This window comes from Maniola jurtina, chromosome 3 (genome assembly GCF_905333055.1).
Source record: "Maniola jurtina chromosome 3, ilManJurt1.1, whole genome shotgun sequence".
NCBI lineage: Eukaryota > Metazoa > Arthropoda > Insecta > Lepidoptera > Nymphalidae > Maniola > Maniola jurtina.
The window spans coordinates 909,128-919,257 of NC_060031.1; positions in this window are offsets into that span (position 1 = coordinate 909,128).

The window sequence follows — 10,130 nt, forward strand, 5'->3', positions numbered from 1 at the left end:
AGATGGATCCCGTGCAGTTATTTTTTAGGGTTCTGCACCTTAAAAGGAAAAACCGGCCAAGTGCAAGTCAGACTTGCGCACCGAGGGTTCCGTACAACAGTCGTATTTTTTCAACACACGATAAATCAAAAACTGTGCTTAAAAATAATGAACATTCCTGTCCATTCTATCGTCGTTCTTATTTTTATGCATAGTAGTTCTTGATTTATGAAAATTTTGAAAAAATACGACTGTACTACGGAACCCTCGGTGCGCGAGTCTGACTCGTACTAGGCTGGTTTTATTATTATTTTAAGGTGCCATCTCCACGGTCTAGGAAATCGTAACGAGTCCGACCTATTACCGTCGACGAGAGTATCGCCCTATGGAGATAGGTCTATTTGAAACGTCTATAAAGACGTTCTCTTGTTTCTGATTTCCCGGAACGAGGCATGTCTTAGATTTTCTAGCTAGCGAATGGTGTCAAAATGTTGGAACCACCAAAAAATGTGTAACGTGGCATTAGAAATTAACCGACGAAATGTAAAATGTTGTAGGTATACGAACTGCAGACTAACAAAAGCATCCTTGTAAAGCCGCCATACCTTCAAAACTCGTACACTCGAGTTCAATACTCAAGTAAATGGCTCCTTTTCATGTTGAATTCTCTTTTCAAATTCAACCGCAGCACTCTAAAACATAAAATAACATGAATCGAACAAACCGTTTCCCCCTTTTTCATATTAACGATGACGGAAACTCGCAATATGTCACGCTGTTACTCCCGCACTTAATTTTATCTCGAGTGCCCCGTAACCATCTTTAGATGATCTTTTGCACGGTACCGAAATCTTTTACACGGATCTGCGTTGCGTTGATATAAAACATTGGGAAAGTTCAAGATATTTTGGTCGCTAAGTGTAACACTTGGACAGTTTCCAAAGTGTCCGAAACGTACCTACTCGCCGTGACATACCGGTTTCAGTTATGTTTAATATTAGATGAAATTCTTATTGACAGTAATATCATACCTTTATTTTGTTGGGTTCGGTTGTTAATATAACGGAAGGAATCTTTTTATTTCTACCAACAATGTCAAAATAAAAAAAAAATTTCAAAAGAAAAATAAAACCGACTTCAAAAACCAAAAACACTAAAAAGTAGAAAATAATTTTTGTTTAGCTACATATGTAATGTTTTTAGGTATGAAGTCGAGCGAGCATATTAAAACAAAATTAGAAATCCAAGAGTGAAGCTCGCCCGACTTCATACCTAGGTACATTACATGTGTAGCTAAACAAAAATTATTTTCTACTTTTTAGTGTTTTTGGTTTTTGAAGTCGGTTTTATTTTTCTTTTGAAAATTTTTTATTTCACAATTTTTAGTGGCCCCACTGTACTATAATATGCTATGCCCAGTTAAAACCCTACTGTTTACTAAGCTATTACAGTGATCGCGAGCAATTTGCTCTTATCCATTGAGGAGTTCTGTTCTCCATCTCCGAAGATATTCATCAGATCTTCACCAAATTTATATGGGACCACCTGCACAGTATACCCTTTCAAACAAAAAAAAATTTTCCAAATCGGTCCAGGGGTCTTTGAGTAATCGGGGAACATACATAAAAAAAAAAAAAAAAAGATCCCGACGAATTGAGAACCTCCTCCTTTTTTGGAAGTCGGTTAAAAAAGTACACAGAACATTCACCGGAATTCATAGATACTGGGAATATAGAAAATTAAATAGCCTATGTCCATCTCCGGGATGCAAGCTACATTTTGTTCAATTTTATTCAAATCGATGAAGGGGATGGATTGTGAAAAGGTACATTATACAGTACAGGTACATTATACAGTAGGGTACAGGTACACTATACATTACAGGTACAGTATGGATTAATATGGATTTCTTGTAGACTAACTATTGGCAGTTGTGAAAAGTCAAAAAACTCTACACTGATTTTTGGCAGCCTTCTCAGTAGAAGAGAGCCAAAAATACCACCATTTTCCGATCATAATTTTATTAGAAATATGTCTCTTATCTTATCATATTTAGAAATCCGTGGTCACCCAGGAATTTGTGTAGAGCAAAAGCATGTGTTGGATTAATTGATTTACTTATTCCTCCGTTTTTGGGAGTTAGCTTATTTTGGGGGACTCGCTCAGATGACTCTGTCAGCGAGAGATCGTTAGCTCCAAAGGGCTTAATCTGATTTGTGACCCTTTGTACCAACGTTCAGAGGCAGTGCATGGCTTATACTGGTGTACAATGAGATTATTTTAAAGGCAACAAGACAATGAAACAGCCTACCCGTAAAACGTATCAATACCTTTGTGAGCGTTCGCTTCTAACGTAATATCAGCCCCAACTGTTAGCACGGAGTAAGGATAAGTATTACCACAGTATACGTCTACAGTTAGGGAACTCCTAACAAAACGTCGAGGCTTCCACATCACTGGCAGGCGTCAAATGGTGGTCAAATGTTTGATGCTGGTAGCCCTATTATAGCCCAATATTTCTATGATTTCTATAGCCTAATGTTTGACATATCGTCGATTCAGGATCAAATCGAGAGTTACCTCACTCTAGTTCACTCTGGTATTACGGGTATTACAGAGGTCTAACGACCTCCCTGGCACAGTGATGAGCGCTGTGGTCTTATAAGTGGGAGGTCCCGGGTTCGATTCCTGGAAGAGGAAATTTGGGAATTTATACATTTTAAATTGTGTCTGGTCTGATCTGGTGCTGTGGGAGGCTTCAGCCGAGACTGGTTACCAGCCTACCAGCAAGCCGTGCCGCCAAGCAAATTAGCGTTCCAGCGCGAACCGCGTATAAACCGATCAGGGGTATAGGTTTAATGAAACTGCCATACCATATTGGATGTTTTATGAACAGCCGGATCATCAGCTTTATTTGTTACTAGATGATGCCCGCGACTTCGTCCGCGTCGATTTAGGTTTTCTAGGTAGGTACCTCTGTACCAAATCCATATCCATACTAATATTATAAATGCGAAAGTGTGTCTGTCTGTGTGTATGTCTGTCTGATACCTTTTCACGGCCCAACAATTTAACCGAACGTAATTTGGTACAGGGTTAGCTTATATTCCCGGGACGGACTTTTTATCTCGGAAAATCAGAGTTCCCACGGGATTCTTAAAAACCAATCCGCTTAACCGATTTATATGAAATTTGGTACCGAGGTAGCTTGCGTCCCTGTAATTGATATAGCTAACTTTTTCTCCTGGAAAATCAAACAGTTCCCACAGGATCTTTGAAAACCTGAATCCACGCGGGCGAAGTCGCGGGCATCCTCGAGTTTCGTATAAATCGGTTAAGTGGCCTTTAAGAATCCTGTGAGAACGCTTTGATTTTCCGGAATAAAAGTAGCCTATGTCCCCGGGATGTAAGCTAACTCTGTACCTTTCATTGAAATTGGTTCAACTGTTGGACCGTGATAAGCTAGCAGACAGACAGACAGACACACTTTCGCATTTATAACATTAGTATGGATGAAAATCACTTAGCTACAACTATTTAGAGGTTCATAATAATATGTTGGAGATTACAGTAAGGCATGATTCTCGCGTGCCGTGCCGCACGCCACCAGCACCTGTTGAACTGGTGAATAAATAATCACAAACAGACGTTCAATGTTACTGCATCTGAATACGGGGAGCCGTAAAGGTACGGTTTATGACGGTACGTTATTGGTTTATTTGTTAAGCAATAAAATAGAATTGTTATGATTTGCTCGGTGTTAGCTTGTGACTTCCGAACGTAGTGGAAACAGAGGATCTAGTGTATCTTTTTTTAGGGTTTCGCTGTCAATAAGGAACCCTTATAGTTTCACCATGTCCATCTGTCCGTCCATTCTCAGGCTGTATTTCCGTTTTTTGACATCATTATAATAATATAATCTCATTAGGTACTTGTAAAAGATTATTGAATATAGGATATTTTTATTTTTAATTAATTATTTATTTATTTTTTAATTAAATATCAAGGCAAGGCAAGGCATTCCGAACCAGTGGTAGATGAAATGTATGTATGTATGATGAACCAGTAGAATGCTTTTGACGATTCAAAAGAACTTGTAAAAGTCTAATTGAATAAAAATATTTTGTATTTTGAATTTCAAGATCAACTGGTCAAGTACTGAGCACGGGTCTCTTCTCCGAAGGAGAAAGGTGTACAGGTCAGTCTATCAAGCTGGAGCAATGCGGATTGACAGACTTCACACACCTTTGAGAACATTATGGAGAATTCGCGCAGCTGCGCGCTTTATACAAAGTCACCATTGGGCCGTTGCTGCTTTGACGGCTATGCGGGGCTATGATCTATTGTGATCACCACCGTTTTACAGTTCACATGCAACACTGATTTCCGCCAAAAACAGTAGCTGCTTTCCGGTACCACGAAGTCATATAAGTAATAATCATAATTTACTCGCTGAATAAGTCATGAAATGCCGCAATACACAAAAATAGTTTTCAAGCTTATCGTAAAATAACAAAATATGACATGCGAACGTATTGGTGCTTCAATTCTTTGAAAACCACGCTTCGTAACATAACTCAACCTACATTCCGCTTCATAAAAACCCCATCCGAAGCGCACCGACGAACAATTTCCCTCGTATTTTCTCTATATTTCGCGCCACTCCAATGTTGCAGATTGATGAGACGTGCTTCATTTTGCTCTTTACAAAGTAATCTTTACGAGTATCATCAAAATGCGTTTAGCGATTCTCGGCTTGTAGTTGTAAAACCGTCTTCGCATTATTGCCTTTCTAATGCAACTGGTTTGGGGTACATCGGTTTGATGGTATGTAACGGAAAGAGGTAGAAACATTTTTGTGTATTACACAATTTTAATTTCTTGAATTTAATAAGTTTTTATTGAAACGGAAATCACAGATGATTTAACAATAATAAATAAACCGTGTTTGCCTCAGTGAAATTTTTTTCTCTATTCAAACAGTATTTTAATTTCAATTCTTTGTTTTTACTCATATAATTTTAAAACTTCAATACTTTTTTATCAGAAATGAAATCACCAGATGATTTAACAATAGTAAGTGAAATGTTGTTGCATTTTAGTGAAATCATAACAGTTTTCTATATTCGAACAATATTTTAAGTTCAACATTTGTCATTGTTGGTCTTTGCAATTTATTCATTTTTTTTATTACATTGCTAGAACTCCAATACATTTTATCGGAAAAGGTATCACAGATGAATTATATTCTTGCCTTTTATGAATCCATAACCTATTTCTATTTCACTATTCAAACAATATTTTAAGTTCAAGTCATTGTGATCTTTGAACTGGAATTTTTAATCTCGCCCGGTCGTTTCGAATACATTAAAAATATAAATCCAAGTCCGTGGCGTGGACATTTGCCCGAATGAAAAGTAAACTACTTCAGAAAATATAAACCCCGTTATTTCTTACACAAAAGAATCTTTTGTTACAATAGGGAAAAACTTGTTTACATTACGGACTGCATCTGATGGGGTCCAGACAGCAATCAAGCAAGAATCGACCAAGAGACAGACGCGAGCGGAAGTCCACATCGATACTTTTATTTATATGTCGCAGCGAAATGGCATAAGCCGGGAGTTGCCCATATCTCTTAGGGATATAGCTAACTCCCGGGAGATGTTAAAACGACTTTTTCACTAATTAATTTCACTAAACAAATGTAGTGATATTATAGAATGCTGAGCATCACACTAATATTATAAAGCCGAAAGTTTGTATGTGTGTGTGTGTGTGTGTGTGTGTGTGTATGTTTGTTACTCCTTCACGCAAAAACTACCAGACGGATTTGGCTGAAATTTGGAATGGAGATAGATAATATCCTGGATTAGCACATAGGCTACTTTTTATCCCGGAAAATCAAAGCGTTTCCACGGGATTTTGAAATACCTAAATCCACGCGGGTGAAGCCGCGGACATCGGCTAGTAGTTTATGAAATGTGACGATAGACCGAACCGACTGTCTTTCTTCGTCACGATTTATGCCATTTCGCTGCGACATATTATACAAGAAACCAAAAGCTTCATTTCCGCTTCAGCGGAAACAGACAAATCTGTATGGTGCAACTTGTAGCATGTGATATGCAACACCCTCCCTCCCACAGCCAAGAAAAGCCAGCCATCAAGCAAGCAATACGCATCACTACTACGCAGCACCACACAAACTCCAAAACCATTTAACGCACGTTTCGCCCCGACACCGGAGCATCCTCAGGAGATCTAGACCTTACAATGCGCAATTACAATCTTGCATTGTGATTTTGAAAGGAGGTTTCATACCGTATTCAGATAGTAAATTGTGTACTTAAAAATACCTGATTTATATTAAGTGTTAAAGTTGTGACCATCTCCTTTTTAGAAGTCGGTTAAAAATACCTAATCTATACTTGCGAGTATATTGCTTATAATATTAGTGTTCATTTAGAGAACCTCGTCACCGTATGAAATTGCCCAGCTCTTTTCATTATTGTCCTGTTGGAAATTGCTGGCGTACGTACAGAAAAGAACCAATTGGTTTTTTTTTAAATAATGAAACATTTTCCGAGCAAGCGGTAGATGATATTATCATAAGGATTTCAAAAGCTTCGTATATTTTGATTATTCATTGTTTCTATAGTGTTTCTCTAAAAGGCAAAGAAACCGCACGCGCCCGTCACTCGCGCCAAACACAAAGTGAGTCGACAGTTGATTGCGTTCGTCCTGAATTTTAAGAACGCCGTGTTGTTCCGCGTTTTGCATTTACAACACAGAATTCATTAGTGGGCGCTTTGAGCACACGTCACGCTAACCAACTCCTTATCACTATATACTTAGAGGCGTAAATAGAGTGAACGTTACCCGATGATTTACATGAATCAGGCGTAGCTTTAGTTTTATGTGTTTCTGTGTCATTAAACTGTGTACAGAGGAATGTATAGATGTTCATGTAAGGCTGTTGTTTCATGAGGAATGTGTTCACACCACCCGAAGGATAACTAAATTTTTCGGGTTCCAAACAGGACCCTATTTTAAGCATCCACTGTGCGTCCATCTGTCCGTCCATCTCTGTCAACGGGCTGTACCTATCCCATAGGTAAAATAATCCCATCCCATAGGTTAAATAGTTAAAAGACATACACATATAATTGCACACAAAATATGAAAAAAAAAAAACCAAGACAAAACAAGAAACTATAAACTAAAAACAATTGTATGCAAAGACGGCCTTATTGCTTAAAGCAATCTCCACCAGTAATATTAGGCTTTGGTGATAAGTAATGATGCAGTGTAAGATGGTAGCGGGCTAACCTAGAAGCGGTGTGGCATTTTTTATCAAACCCAAACCCCTTGATTTTCACGGTGTCGTACCGAAACGTAAAATCACGGCATGGTTTTCGGTAGAATGGTAACTAGTCGCGGCCGAAGCCTCCAACTAGACCAAAAAGTTATTGTTTTACAGCTTAGCTTCGCTCCCTCGCATCGTTTAACTACCTCTCATCATCTCTTGTGGAACCGCAGCTTTATCGTGTTGTCATGTCATTGCGTGGCTTTGTATGGGGTTCACTCACATGTTTGATGTTGCAAACGATTTATTATTCTTTGTGTAGAAAACATAAATGTATATTGTGTTTTACACGATGTATCTATCCTTTGCTACCACAGATACATGGTTGTTGCTCTCAGTTTGAAAATATTGTTGGGGAAAAAAGTTCTGAAAATATCAGAACAACAAAAATTGAATTTTTGACCATTTATATTTTTTTTAGGTTGATTAATTCTTTAAATTCAAATTCAAAATATTTTTATTCAATTAAACTTTTACAAGTGCTTTTGAATCGTCAAAATAATCTACCACTGGTTCGGAATGCAGTTCCTACCGAGAAGAACTAGCAAGAAACTCGGCGGTTGCTCTTTTCAAGTTTTAGTCACTTGTCCCAATACCCACGAAGAAGCAACTAGCTATTAACTGTTTTCTAGACATAAAACTACTATTGAAAATACTAATTATTTTTTTGTGTTGTAACCACAAATTCACGGTTTTCGGGTTTTTTCCTTTACTTTTGCTAGACCTACCTATCTGCTAAATTTTATGATTCTAGGTCAACGGGAAGTATAGGTTTTCTTTCAGACACGACAGACGGACAGACAGACAGACAACAAAGTGATAGTGGTAAGGGTTCCTTTTTATGGAACCCTAAAAATTAATTTAACATTAAATCATTTGATATGCGCTGATAGTAATAATAATACCGATCTCAAATTATCACAACAGGAGCAATTATTAAGATAACATCGGACGGGTCGGAGCCCGGGGGTTTGGATATTTTAGAAAGTAGGCACAACTTGTATTGATTATCGGAATAGTTGCGAAGGGACCAACTAACGCGGTCCGGGAGGGCTCTTTCTAGAGATATGTTAATTCATTATTTTATAGTCCGTTCAGAGTTATTTTACCTCTGGCCACAAAGCTGGTAAAACTGAATATTTGTTACCATATTGATATGTTTTGGTTTTGAAACAATTGTACTGATGATTATATTATTTTCTGAATAGGGTGGAACTAAATTAAAATTGAAAGCTGAAATACTACTGCATTTCATCTTCCTTAATAATAGGTTTTTGAAGACCTCAACGGCGCAGTGGGAGGTCCCGAAAAAACATAAAAAGCTTCATCATGATCAACCCATCGCCGGCTCTCTACAGGCACGGGTCTCCTCTCCTAGTGTGAAGGGTTAAGACCTTAGTCTACCACGCTGGCCAAGTGCGGATTGGTATGAGTTCACTCACCTTTGACAACATTATGGCGAACTCTCAGGCATACAGGTTTCCTCATGTTTTCCTTAACCGTTAAAGCAAGTGCTATTTAATTACATAAAACGCACAAAACTCCGAAAAGTCATAGGTGCGTGCCCAGGATCAAATCCCCTACCTCCGATTAGCAAGCTTAAATTAACAACGAGCTTAAAAGAACAAAAAAGCTTAATTTAATCAAAATTCCGATAAAACACGTAATATTTTGTGATGATTAAGATTAATGCTCAAGCAGAAATGACGTAAATTTTCGACGGCCAGTAGTTAATTCCTAAAACTTTGTCCTGACCGTTTTTGCGCGACGGAAAGTTCGTACAAAGTTAGTTTTCGAATTCGCTCTTTTTATATTGTCAGGTAATCTGTCTGTGTCTTTCGGCTCTATGATGACAATTATTACTTAAACTAAGTTCCTGGTTGTTTTTATGGATTTATTACTTAGCCTCCGCTTTTCATCCGTCCGTCTGTCTGTCTGTCAGCGGGCTGTATCTCATGAACCACTATCATGTACTATTTTTGTGGTGTACAATAAAAGTATACTCATTCATTCATTCATTCATGAACCGTAATAGGTAGAGATTTGAAATATTTACAGAATGTGTATTTCTCTTGCCGCTATAAAAAGTTTATATCTAGTGTTATATCTTATACGCTGGTACGGAACCTTTTGTATGTGAGTCCGACTTGAACTTTACCGGTTTTTGATACCAATTTATTAGCATACCTTCTACATCATCCAAACCTATTTAATTCCAAACAAATTATAGACATAATTTTGAACAGAACAAGACCGTAATTCCAACAGAGAGCTGGGAGTGACGATCCAATTGCTCAGACAATCAATCAAACATACAATTAAATCAATGGCCTCACAGATCTGGGTGTTAACCCTTCACTGACGAGGGTGCCTTCAATCGAAGATAAGCTCGACCTTCGTGAAGGTGATTTTGCCTTGCTTCTAGAAATCTCCTTCCAAGTATCAGGGTGTTAACTATCTATCTTTGCTTTGATAGTAATTGCCTATTATTGATTATTTATTAATTTCGCCATTGGTAAGAAGTACCCATCTCTTATTATATGAGTGCAGACTACATTCGTCAAAAACTATTTAATTCCAAACAAATTATAGACATAATTTTGAACAGAACAAGACCGTAATTCCAATAGAGAGCTAGGAATGACGATCCAATTGCTCAGACAATCAATCAAGGCACGAAACAATTAAATCAATGGCCTCGCACACTGGGTGTTAATCCTTTACTGACGAGGGTGCCTTAGATCGAAGATAAGCTCGTCCTTGTTTAAGGTGACTTGCCTTG